Raw genomic sequence first — 12547 nt, 5'->3', positions numbered from 1 at the left:
AAACCACTTTTGATTGAGGCTATGTTGAAAAATGAGAGACAAGGGCTTCACTTTAACGGAGCAGTTATCTTTACATGTGGCATTTTGTAACATCACACATTGATATTTAGGTATATATAAAACCAATCTATGGATTTAAACACAAATCAGAATACATGTCTGGGGTTGAACTGGTTTTTGAGATCCCGGGCCAAGGCGTACCGAACGCTTGTGATACTGTTTGTTGAGAATATGTAAGTAGTGTACAGTGGTACCCTGGCGTCTTTTTCAAAATGGCGGCACATCTGGTCCATCGCGATGACGTCACGTCCGGTTCCGGTGGGTGCGCGCGCATGACGATGACGTCATCTCCGGGCCAAGATGGCGGACGCGTTTCAAGATGGCGTCCCATCCGGTGGGATCGCGTGAGATCTCGTGGGATCTCGTGGATTCTCGCGGGATCTCGCGAGCGTAGACGCCTTTCAAGATGGCGGAACGGACGAGCGGCGGACGGGACGGAGAGGGAAGGGAAGGAGAGGGGAAGGAGAGAGAGAGAAAGAGGGAGGGAGGGAGAGGAGAGTGGCGTGGACGATGGCGTGGCTAGAGAAGTGTGTGTGTGGGTGGTTAAAAAGCTTTGGATGTAGCATTCTTTCGAGCGAGGTGGGTGGCCCTGAAAAGGGCCGTTGGTATGGGTGGGTGAGAGATCACCGAGGTATCTATTGTGGTGATGGTGGTGCACTGGAGGCAGTGCTGCTGGAATCGTCCATGGGTTCGACAAACTCCAAGATGCGTTGAAGTACAGAGTGCATGGTGTCTATGCGGTCTTGAACGAGGAGGACCTTGTCATGGAGTAGAGCCAGTAGACGATTGCTTTCAAGTTTACTCACTTTCTTTGGCGGTTCACTTGGTTGGTTGATGGGGGGAGCCGGACGTTTCTGGGCCTTGTTAGAGCAGTTCATACTCTTATGGTCCTCTTTACCACAGTGACGGCAGGGATGTGGACAGTCGTAACTGAGATGACCTTCGTTTTTTCCACAGTTGTAACAGGTGTTGTTGCCGTGCTTGTTGTTGTCCTTGGTCTTCTTGGGACATACGTAATGGCGATGGCCTTGAGCACCACACTCGGTACAGGTCACCTTGGGACAGTGTAGATAACTGTGGTCATCTGTTTCGCACAGGCGGCAACGGAAGGAGGCGGAGGCGGGAGACGTCTGCATGCTTCTAGTTTCAGTGAGCAACTGATGGGGAGAGCTGGAAAACCTCGAATTTATATAGCTGGGGTTGATGACGTCACTTTGACGCATCAGGTTCGAACCGGTTGCATCCGGTTCGCACCACTCCCATCCTGACTCATCAGGTCGATAGGCTAGTGTGACGTCATGGGGTATGGCATCATTCCTATAAATAACAAATGAGCTCATGGTGCGCACTGCCATGCTTAGGATGACCTATTGTGACGTCATAGGGTGACGTGACCTATATAAACCAGGCTCAGCGTGGGTCTTACCAGTTCTCACCATGTCGTCACCACGAATGAACGAAGATGATGAACTTCAAGAGGAGCCTGTGCCTTACCAGTTGGAGCGGACGACCCAAAGAACAACCAAGAAATTCCGGACTGGTACCCAGCGCTACAACCTGAAGTTCAATCCAACGTGGGAACTGTTTGCTCAACGTTTGGCGCCTTACCATCAGCTCAAAATCTACTCCCAAGATGTCATGAATCGGCTCCTGTACAAGAGTGAAGTGTCTCAACCCACCAAGATCCTTCACCTGTATCATCACCATCAGCATTACGATGTCATAACATCCATGCCAGCTTTTACAGGTTACAGTTACTATTGTGAAACTTGTGACCAAGGATACAGCACCCCTGAAAATCATCGCTGCACCCGAGAATTTCAATGCCACTGGTGCCAATGTCCTGGATACTGTGGCGACGTGGACAATGAAGGGCTCTCCTGTCTCCTATGTGGCGGGTGGTTCCGAAACCCTGCCTGCTTTCAACGCCATCGGACAGCCTCCGCCAAGCATCCCAGCACCTGCTCCACCATCCACACGTGTCATCGATGCATGGCCAAAGTCAACGTGAGAAAAATTCAGGGCATGACCAACCATCAGTGTGGCACGAATCGCGACTGTAAGATCTGCAAAGAACCCTTGAAACCCAACCACCAGTGCTACATGTCTGTCATCAAACCACCCACACAAGATGAAGATGGTGAAAACAAGGATGAAGACAAAGAACGACAACAGCGTCAGTTCATCTTCTACGACTTTGAATGTACTCAAGATCAAGGGACTCATGTTCCCAACTTGTGCGTGGTGCATCTGGGATGTGGAAAATGTATTTCCGAGGCTTCGGATCAACTGTGTGAAAAGTGCCCCTGGCGTAAAGAAGGAGAAGGCCCTAGCTGCATCAAAGTGTTTCGTGGATCTACGACCTTGAAGGACATGGGCGACTGGCTGATGGCCCTGGCAGAAAAGAAACAGAAGAAGAAGAAACGTAAGGCATCCCACCAGCAGTCGTCGGGCCGTGCCTCGAAACAACCCAAACTGTCATCACCAGAACCCGATGATGATGTAGAACAACAAGATGAGGAAGAGCAAGACGATGAAGATGACATTTCCCCTACCATTGATGATGACGACGTTTTGGTCATTGCTCACAACTACCGTGGGTATGATGGACACTTGCTCCAACAGTACTTCCATCAACATCTCGTGAAAGCACCCCAGGTCACACTTCGAAGGAATCACATCTTGCAGATGACCGTGGGATGCCTTGTTTTCAAGGATTCACTCAATTTCCTCACGATGGCTCTGAAGCAGTTTCCAAAAACGTTTGCGTTGACGGAACTCAAGAAAGGCTACTTCCCTCACTTCTTCAACACCGAAGCTCACCAAGACTATGTGGGTCCTTATCCTCCCGTGTCTACCTACGATCCTGACAGCATGTTTCCTGCCGAACGTAAAGCTTTCTTGGCCTGGTACGATGCACGGGTGGTTGAAGGGACTGTCTTTGATCTGGATGAAGAATTGTTGAACTACTGTCAGAGTGATGTGGACATTTTGCGTCGAGGCTGTGCTGCATTCTGCAACATATTCATCCAACAGAACAACGTGGACCCTTTCTACGAAGCGGTGACTCTACCCATGGCTTGCATGCTCACCTTCCGAAAACAGTTTTTGGAACCCCGCACCATTGCCATCATACCTACTCAAGGTTATCGCCCCCAGCATCGCTACTCTCTGCAGTGTCTCCACTGGCTCAATTGGGTCATGCATCAACACCCTGGGGTCCACATCCAACATGCTCGGAATGGTGGAGAAGTAGGCTTTGACTGTGCTGACGGTAGTCACTACATGGTGGATGGCTACGACGTCAAGACACGCACCGTGTATGAATACTTGGGCTGTTTCTTGCATGGATGTACTCGCTGTTACAAGACGGGCCGATGTGAACACCATGCTAGCTTGGGTACAACCCCTTGGGAACGATACCATCATACCATGTACCGACTGGGTGTGTTACGCCAACATCCCGACATTGACCAAGTGGTGACCCTCTGGGAATGTGATTTTCTGAAACAACAGAAATGGTGACCTGAGAGCCTTCCTGACCACCCTGTAAGGACCCCATGCCTACATGCCTGACCCGTTGGATCCCAGAGATGCTTTCTTTGGAGGACGTACCAACACCACCAAACTGTACTATGAAGCCAAAGAAGAAGAAGAAATCAAATATGTGGATGTTTGCTCGCTGTACCCTTACATCTGCAAGTATGGCACTTTTCCCGCGGGACATCCCGAGATCAAAGATCATCCTCCCGTGTCTGGCTTGTTTGAGCTCCACGGTCTGATCCAGTGTCGTGTCTTACCACCCACAGACCTCTATCATCCTGTTCTTCCTTACCGTGTCCAGGGTAAGTTGTTATTTCCTCTGTGCCGTACTTGTGCTGAAGAGCAGTTGGATGCTCCCTGCCCCCACGGGGATGAAGACCGGGCATGGATCGGTACCTACGTCAGCAAGGAGCTTCAGTATGCTGTTTGAAAGTGTGGCTATCAAGTGCTTCACATCTTTGAGGCTTGGCACTTTGACACGCTCGCCACCTACGACCCTGACACTCAAGAGGGAGGACTGTTTGCCAAGTATGTGAACAATTTCTTCAAGATCAAGCAAGAGGCCAGTGGATACCCCGAAGGTTGTCCAGACCCAGACGCCTACATCTACGAGATACAGCAAAAAGAAGGAGTCACCTTGGATCCTGCTCACATTCGCAAAAAAACAGGACTACGTGGCTTAGCAAAAGCCTGCCTGAACAATCACTGGGGCATGTTTGGTCAACGCGTTGGGTTTGCCAAGACGGAATGCATCAGTTCCCCTGAGAGGTACTTTGCCCTCCTCCGGGATGAACGCTGTGTGGTGAAAGACATTAACATCATCAATGAAGACCTCATCTGTGTCACTCACGAACCTCAGACAGAATTTCACGACCCCCATCCAGCCCACAATGTGGCCATTGCAGCCTGGGTGACAGCACAAGCCCGTCTCAAGTTGTATTCTTATTTGCAACCCTTGGATCGACGTGTCCTCTATTTTGATACGGACAGTATCATATACATTCACCGTCCACTAAGCTACAACCCTCCACTGGGAGATACCTTGGGGGAGCTGACTGATGAACTGGGAGGGGGCAACAGCATTCAAACCTTTGTCTCGGCAGGACCCAAGAATTATGGCTACAAGCTGCGTCATCCTCAATCTGACGGCAGTGTGGGCATCAGCAAGGTCCGAGGATTTACTTTAAATCACAGGGCGAGCCAACATGTCAACTTTGACAGCATGAAGAACCTCGTCTGTCAGAGGGATCAAGCCAACATCACTGTCCCGTACCCACACCGCATCATTCGCGGAGGACTTCGCCAGGGCAACGTGTTGCTGTCCAAGGACACCACCAAAAGCTATCGTTTGGTCTACACCAAACGACGAGTGCAGTACGACCCACAAGGCGTCCCCAGGGAAACTCTCCCCTATGGCTATAAAGAGTGAACACATCCCTCATGGACTTTTGTTGCAGACATGCTCTGTTCATGATCTATTGATGTTTAACCCATAAAATGTGATTGCCTTGTTCATCTGTTGCTCTATCATTCAATAAAATGTTATTGTATTGCACTCTTGTGTTGCGTCGTCTCTCTTCAGGGCCAGACCTGGTGGAGTCCATGGTCACCCTCATCCATTTTTTACCCTGTTAGATTCAGACCTGGTGGATGCCATGGTCACGTTTACCATGTATAGGTACTGTAACAAAAGGGAGGAGAAGGGAGAGCAGAGTGGCGCAGTGGAAGCGTGCTGGGCTCAAAACCCAGAGGCCCGTGGATCGAAACCACGCTCTGCTCTGTATTTCTTTTTTCTTTCTATGTTGCGAATACAACCCCTTGAAGTGGGGTTGACGTCACACACCCTATGACGTCATCACGACCCTGTGTATATATAAAGAGACGTTTCTGTCAGAGTCATTACAGATTCTGTTGTCTAAGAGAAGGATGGAACCCGTTCACCGCGATAGGCTTAGGGAGAATCGTTGTGGTCTCGTGGTTGCTATCAAGCAGGTCGAAGCCGTGGTCGACAAACTGATGGCGTTTAAAGTCCTGACCATCCTCATGAAGGCAGAGATTATCGAAAAACCTCGGACCTCCTTTGACCGTGTCAGAGAATTGTTAGATATGCTTCCCCGACGTGGACCCCAAGCTTACTCCCTCTTCTGCAAAGCTTTGGAGGAATGTGGAGAGACAGAAGCCATGACATTGCTGGGTCTCAAGACTCCAACTGACAAGGCACAGTCACAAGTGACAGTCCACTGGCTATTCTTCTATGGAATCAAGTCACCGTTCAGCAACTTTCATCCAGCTGTGTTTACCTTGGATGGTGTTACATTTAATTGTGTTGAACAGTGTTACATGTACTCTAAAGCAATGTACTTTGGAGATTTGGACAGTGCGACGCGTATTCTGCAAGAGGCTGTTCCAGCAAAGCAAAAACGTCTGGGGCGATGTGTGAAAGGCTTCACTCAAAAAGTGTGGGACACTGTCAGTCTTGATGTGATGACCAAGGTGATAACATCTAAATTTTCCCAGAACAATGACTTGAAACAGAGATTGATTCAATCCTACCCTAAGTCGTTAGCTGAAGCTAGCCCCTTTAATCAAAGATGGGGAATAGGAATGGGTGTATCTCATCTTGATATTGACAAACCCTGGAAATGGTCGGGAAAAAACAAGTTGGGAAAAGCGCTCATGCATCTTCGTGACACGTTGTTGTTGTGAGTGACGTCATCCATGGACAAACTCCAATGACGTCATCCATGGACAAACTCCAATGACGTCATCCATGCACGAGCCACGTGACGTCACCCTGTGTATCTATATAAAAAAGGTGTTTCTGGTCCAATCATTATTCGTCGCCATGCTGTTCACGCTGCTCTTTGTGCTTGCCACCTATCTAGAAGAGAGACACTTTATAGAACAGTTCAGAGAAGCGGTGCAAGACGCTGTTCAGAAACAGCACGATCGTGACGTCATTTGAAGTGACGTAATAGCTCGCGCTGCTGGTGCTGCCTATAAAAACGCAGGATCAGTCGAGCGGGTCATCAGTTGCACTAGCTCAGTCGTTGAAGATGGCATCTCCAGGCAACCTCCCTTCTTCCTTCGTCAACTTGGCTTCGCAGGCAAAGGACCTAGCTTCTGACATGACCCATCTCCACAACAACATGATGGCTCAAAGCCAGTTATACAAGACCAGCTACATGGATCTCCAGGACCGGCTGCGTGTGATGGAACAAAAGTTGCCGTTGATCATCCGCAAGCTGGCAGGTATTCATCCGAAAAGAGAAACACTGTATGGAATGATGGGTCGCTTCTGTGAGTTGACTGAGGAAGACTATTACTGGATGGCGTATCACCAAGACCACTTAGAGATATTCTCCGACAGTGCCAACAACTCTGTTTGCTTGATACTCATAGGTATCAACGATGCGTATGCCAAGGAAAATGCAGGGGAGACCTTCCTCAGCAAGTTGTTCCACATCGTGTTCAAGTTGAGGAATGGACGTCCTATGGCCTATGACCATGGTGTGCTGTACAGTAAGCTGCTGGACAAACTCCAGGTGAAACTCTGGCCTCACCCACCCAGCTATGATCTTCGATATGCCACCTGCACTCTACCTTTGTTCTCCAACGATCCAGAGGTCACCGACATGACGCCCAAGCCCGTCCCTCGAAAAAGAATACCTCCCAAGACCACTCCTGCCAAGACTTCTCCAAAGAAGAAGAAGAAGAAGAAGGAGGAGGAGACCCCCACCAAGGCCTCCACCCCACCCCTTCCCAAGGCACCCGCCAAGAAGACGTCACCTCCCAAGGTGACCCTGGCCACGGCTTCTCCAAAGAAACAGAAGAAGAAGCCAAACAAGGAGGCCCCCACCAAGACACCCACCAAGAAGGCACCCCCAAAGCCTAAGAGTCTCAAAGCACCCCAGACTCCCAAGAAACAGTTGGAGATTGCTGACTTGTGGGAGAACTATCAACAAACCAGCCGTGCTAGGGTTGAAGAGAGCGAGAAGGGTCAAGGGAGCAGTCCTGCTAGCCCCAAAGAGATCCCCCAGGCAGAGTTACCTCCAGATCTTCAAGACTTGTATGATCTACTCCCGATGGCTGTCACCATGGAAGCAGAGCAGACAGCTCCAGCGAGGGCTCCAGAGAGGGCTCCAGAGACGACTCCAGTGATGGCTCCAGAGACGACTCCAGAGACGGCTTCAGTGACGACTCCAGAGGAGCCAGAGGACATCATCGACATCCCCATGTTTAACGATGAAAATCATTTTCATCCAGGTCAAATGGACTTTTTACGGTGTTCTACTTGCAATCCCGATGATCACCTGAACTGGTGGTGATCTGTTGATGTACTGTTGTTGATCTGTTGATGCATCATTATTGTTAATCTGTTCGCCATGTTGTTGTTCCTCAATAAAATTGGAATTCCATTTCAAAGGGTTGTGTCTTCTATATCTTCAGGGATCTTAGCTCTTGGAGGTCATTTCCGGTGCAACCCGCAGGGTGGTAAGACGTGTGTCAGTATGTCAGGGACACTGTCAGGGACACTGTTAGACTCAGACCTCGTGGAGGCCATGGTCACCCCACTCACGTTACATCATCCCTTTACTATGTTGATTGCAGGCCCTACAGGGTCGGGTAAAACATCGTTTGTCAAAGCCTTCATGGAACATGTGTTTCAACCGGGGATCCTTGATCTTCCACCTCAGGGGATCGTGTGGGTGTACAGTGAATGGAAACCCATGCATGAGGACTTGGAAGTTCTTACCTCGAGGTTAGGGATACCCCTGACGTTTGTGCAAACCATGGGGGAAGCCAACACTCAGTTACCTGCAGGGTCTGGGGCTAAGACAGAGGAGGGTTTGCCTACGCCCCATTGGTTGATCATTGATGATTTGCTGGGCGACAATACCAAAGAGGAAGAAGCCAAGGTCCTGCGATGGTTTACCAAGAAAAGCCATCATCGCAACACGTCCGTGTTGTACTTGACGCAAAACCTCTTTGCTTCATCGCCTCATCATCGCACCATTAGTTTAAATGCCCACTACATGGTGCTGTTTAAAAACCCGAGGGACGCCTCGCAAATGGATCACTTGGCCAGACAAATCTTTCCAGGACAGACGGCCTTCCTTCGGGAAGCCTATGAGGATGTCACTTTGGCTCCTTATTCCTATTTGTTTCTGGACTTGAAACCGACCATGGCCAAAGAGCACCGTGTACGGTCCCATCTCTTTCGCAACCCCACCACCCTTTACATTCCCAAGTAGTGATAAATAGAGATGACCGTCTACCCTACGGTCAGTTGACCCAGAGCTGCCATGGGAGACAGATGGAAACAGACCCAGACCCGCAAACGTGCTGTTGCCACAGGGTTGTTTAAACCGATCCATAAAACACTCCTGACCACCTTGGGTCGTGATCCCACCGAACAACATCGGTCGGGTGTGCAACGGCTGTATGAAAGTCTAAGTGCTCCTCCTCCTCCCTCTGCTTCCTCCTCCTCCAAACAAAGGCGTTCCTTAAAGCAGTTGTACCCCACAGCACCCACCATGAACACGTTTGTCCGTGTCAGTACGCATCGTGCCTCTCCTGCCGCCTTCTCTCCCCCCTTCATTCCCATCGTCTCCCCTCTCTTCCACCATGATTCAACCCTTTCAACCCTTGACCCAACCTCGTACCACCAGCACCAAACGCACTGGCAACAAACGCACGGGTGCTAAACGCCCCAGCCCGGGCACCCCACGCAAAGGAAGCCACAGAAGCATGCCCGCCCGCAGAAAAGTCAAACCCATCATCGTGAAGAAACGACTGCCTTCGGCAGAGAGCGTGGCTGTCAAAGGACGTCATCGGCTGTTACAATGGTTTGTCATTGCCGTGAGAAATCTGCGAGCAGGACGTGTTCCTTTGAAGACGCAACACAAGACCTGGCTGTTGAGGCACCAGGACGTGTTGACCAAGATTGCGAATCCACGACTACCTATGGATGATCGCCTGAATTACCTGATGAAACGCAGTGGAAGTGGTACGTTGGCTGGTGTTTTGACCCGTATCTTGCTGAACTGGCAGTCCTACCTACAGGAAAAACAGCAGAAGCCCTCAGCACCTCGTCGCCGCCGTGCCCCAAAGAAACCCCAGGGACGTCGCAAGTCACCCACCCGACAAGAGAACAAGAAGAAGAAGAAAAGGGTCACTTCACCCTCAGCCCCAGGTGCAGCCTTGACCCGGATGGTGTTAAGAAGTCAAAAGAAGAAGAAGACAACAGTGGCATTACCACCACTCCCTCCAGCGACATTACCATAAATAGAGGCCTCCCACCCCCATCCTGGTCAGTTCAACGGTAGCAGCTGCAGGGACGACACCATCATGTCTGCACGTTTAAAACGTCACAAAGAAGCGCTCTGTCATGTGTGTAGTCCTTCTGCGACACCAGCCATGCAACAGGCTATTTTGAAACAGGCCCCATCGGAACTGATTCAAGCCATCTGTGAATGCGTGGTGAATTTGTATGGAGGCAACATTCCTATGACAACACAGCAACGTCAACGTTTATGAAAGCATGGGTCACTGATGCATACGTTGATGAAAAAGAAGGTGTCTGTGTCCAAGAAACGTCAACTTTTACAGCAAAAAAGGAAGAGGATTGGGTCTCTTGTCTGCCTTGGCATCGGTGGTGGGTCCCTTGGTGTCTGGCCTGTTGGGTAGATGATCCTCAAGGAAGATCCTCAAGAAAGATCCTCAAGGAAGATCATAAATAGACGACGCATCCTAGATTGGGGTTAGTTGCATCTGTACCGTCCTACCACCAAGATGAAACATGCACGGAAGATGGTAATGGTCCCAGAAGAGGTATGGCAAAGTCTGCAAGAAGAAAAACGTCAACGGCATTTGCTCAAGTCCAACCTGTTGGAACAGAAACGCGTGCACACGCTTCACGATATGGATACCCTCGTCCGTGATGACACGGTTCCCTTTAGGGACCGAGAGCAGCAGTATAACACCTTGTTGCAACACACCTTGGCGTTTCAAGACCAAGCCGCAGCCAATCCTTTAGAGGCAGCTGGCACCCCCAGGACGGGCACCCCCAGGACGGGCACCCCCAGGCTGGGAACTCACAGGACGGGCACCCCCAGGATGGGATCTCACAGGACGGACACCCCCAGGACTGGAACTCCTCACCGTAAGTACGGTTGACTTACTGAGTCACACTCGTGTTCCAGTGGCGTAGAGGTCGCATTCCTAAGAATGAGTCCACGAAGCACATGGTAGAGCAGTGGCTCATGTTTTTGTTCTTTTGTTTCAGAACCCGATGATGTCGAAGCCATTCTGCATGAAGTCGTGCAAACGGTTCCCAAAACGCTACAAGCCAAGGCCAAGCAGTTGATGGCCCGTATTCGTGCTCACCCCGACTTGGGTTGGAATGAGACGGGTCAATTCGTGGTGGAAGGGGAACCCATGCCTGGGACGCACATGGTGGATCTCATCAATGATCTTGTTCGACAACGTACCAAATCAGACCCTCCACGGGGTTGGAATATTCTGGGTCAGTATCTCGCTTCCAGCAACGTACCCCATGAACTGATTGGCAACCCTCTACGTTGGTCCTGGATGATGAAAACCAAAGGGTCATCCACCCAGCCTCCTGACACCCCCGTGAAACGTCAACACCATCCACCCGCTGACTTGTTTTTGACACCACCCGCATCCAACCTTCCTCTGGAACCCAAGAAGAAGAAAGCTGCAGAGACCTCCTCCTCCCCTCTCAACCGGGTTCGTCAGTGGATTCACTTTTAATAAAAGGGAGCAGAGGGTGATGTCAACGACAGTGTCACCATGAGACGTCCAAAGAGAAACAACAACAACATCAGCAAAGCATCATCGTCTCTGTCTCCTGCATGGACACGATGGCTCCACCACACCTATTACGATCCCAAACACCCAGCAGGCTATGGAGGGTGGCTTGCCTTGTGGCAAGCAGCAGGTCATCAAGCCAAAGCAGGACCCAGGAAGGGGGGAAGCAAAACGGGGTCAAGGCCCACCCAACACCAGGTTCGCTAATGGTTGAAAACCCAGGACACCTTGCACAAACCAGCCCGACGTTCGTTTCCCAGGGATCATTACCGTGTGGGTGGCGTGGATGAATTGTGGCAAGCCGATCTGAGCGATCTCCTTGCGTATCAGAAAGAGAACCAAGGCTACCGGTATTTGCTGTGTGTCATCGATGTCTTCTCCAAAATGGCTTGGGTGCAGCCCATGAAAGCCAAGACTGGTACCACTTTGATAGAGGCCTTTCAACGGATCCTGAAACAAGCCAAAGGACGTGTGCCGTCCCAGTTACAGACAGACAAAGGGACTGAATTTGTCAATGCACCTTTTCAAGCCTTCCTCAAGAAACGGGGTATTCATTTCTACACCAGTCAAAACCCAGAAACCAAAGCCTCTGTGGTGGAACGTTTTCAAAGGACGTTGGAAAACCGTATGTGGCGTTATTTCACCCGACAAGGAACACGCCACTACCTGAAGGCATTACCCCAACTGTTGCATTCCTACAATCATCGCGTCCATCGTACGATTGGACAACGACCCGTGGATGTACGTCCTAACGCTCCCTACGATGAAATTCGGGTGTTGGATCACATGGAACGACAGAAGAAGAAGAAGAAGCAGCGCCAACTCAAGACAAAGAAGAAGAAGCACCCTCTCTTGTTACCCGGGACCAGTGTCCATTTGAACAAGACCAAGGGCACGTTTGACAAAGGGTACCTTCCCAACTGGACCACCGAACTGTTCACCGTGGATCGGGTGGTGAAAGGGCGTGTTCCTCCTGTCTACCAAGTGAAAGATGATCATGGAGAAGTGCTGCAAGGCACCTTTTACCTGCAAGAACTGCAACCCATTCAGAAAACGGATGACGTGTACAAAGTGGATCAGGTCCTGAAACGACGACTTCGTCAAAAAA

The 12547-nt window shown here is 50.3% G+C and overlaps 1 non-coding gene across 1 annotated transcript; it reads left to right on the top strand.

The window, feature by feature from the left end:
* The first annotated feature begins 5310 nt into the window (after positions 1-5310).
* Positions 5311-5382, top strand: Trnal-caa. The gene has a single exon. It is a non-coding gene; the product is annotated as a tRNA-Leu (tRNA).
* The last annotated feature ends 7165 nt before the right edge of the window (positions 5383-12547 follow it).

This window comes from Haliotis rubra, unplaced genomic scaffold, assembly GCF_003918875.1.
Source record: "Haliotis rubra isolate DU_JTF1 unplaced genomic scaffold, ASM391887v1 Scf301, whole genome shotgun sequence".
NCBI classification, from domain to species: domain Eukaryota; kingdom Metazoa; phylum Mollusca; class Gastropoda; order Lepetellida; family Haliotidae; genus Haliotis; species Haliotis rubra.
The sequence above is the reverse complement of the archived record's forward strand: the minus strand, read 5'-3'. Positions and strand labels throughout refer to the sequence as shown.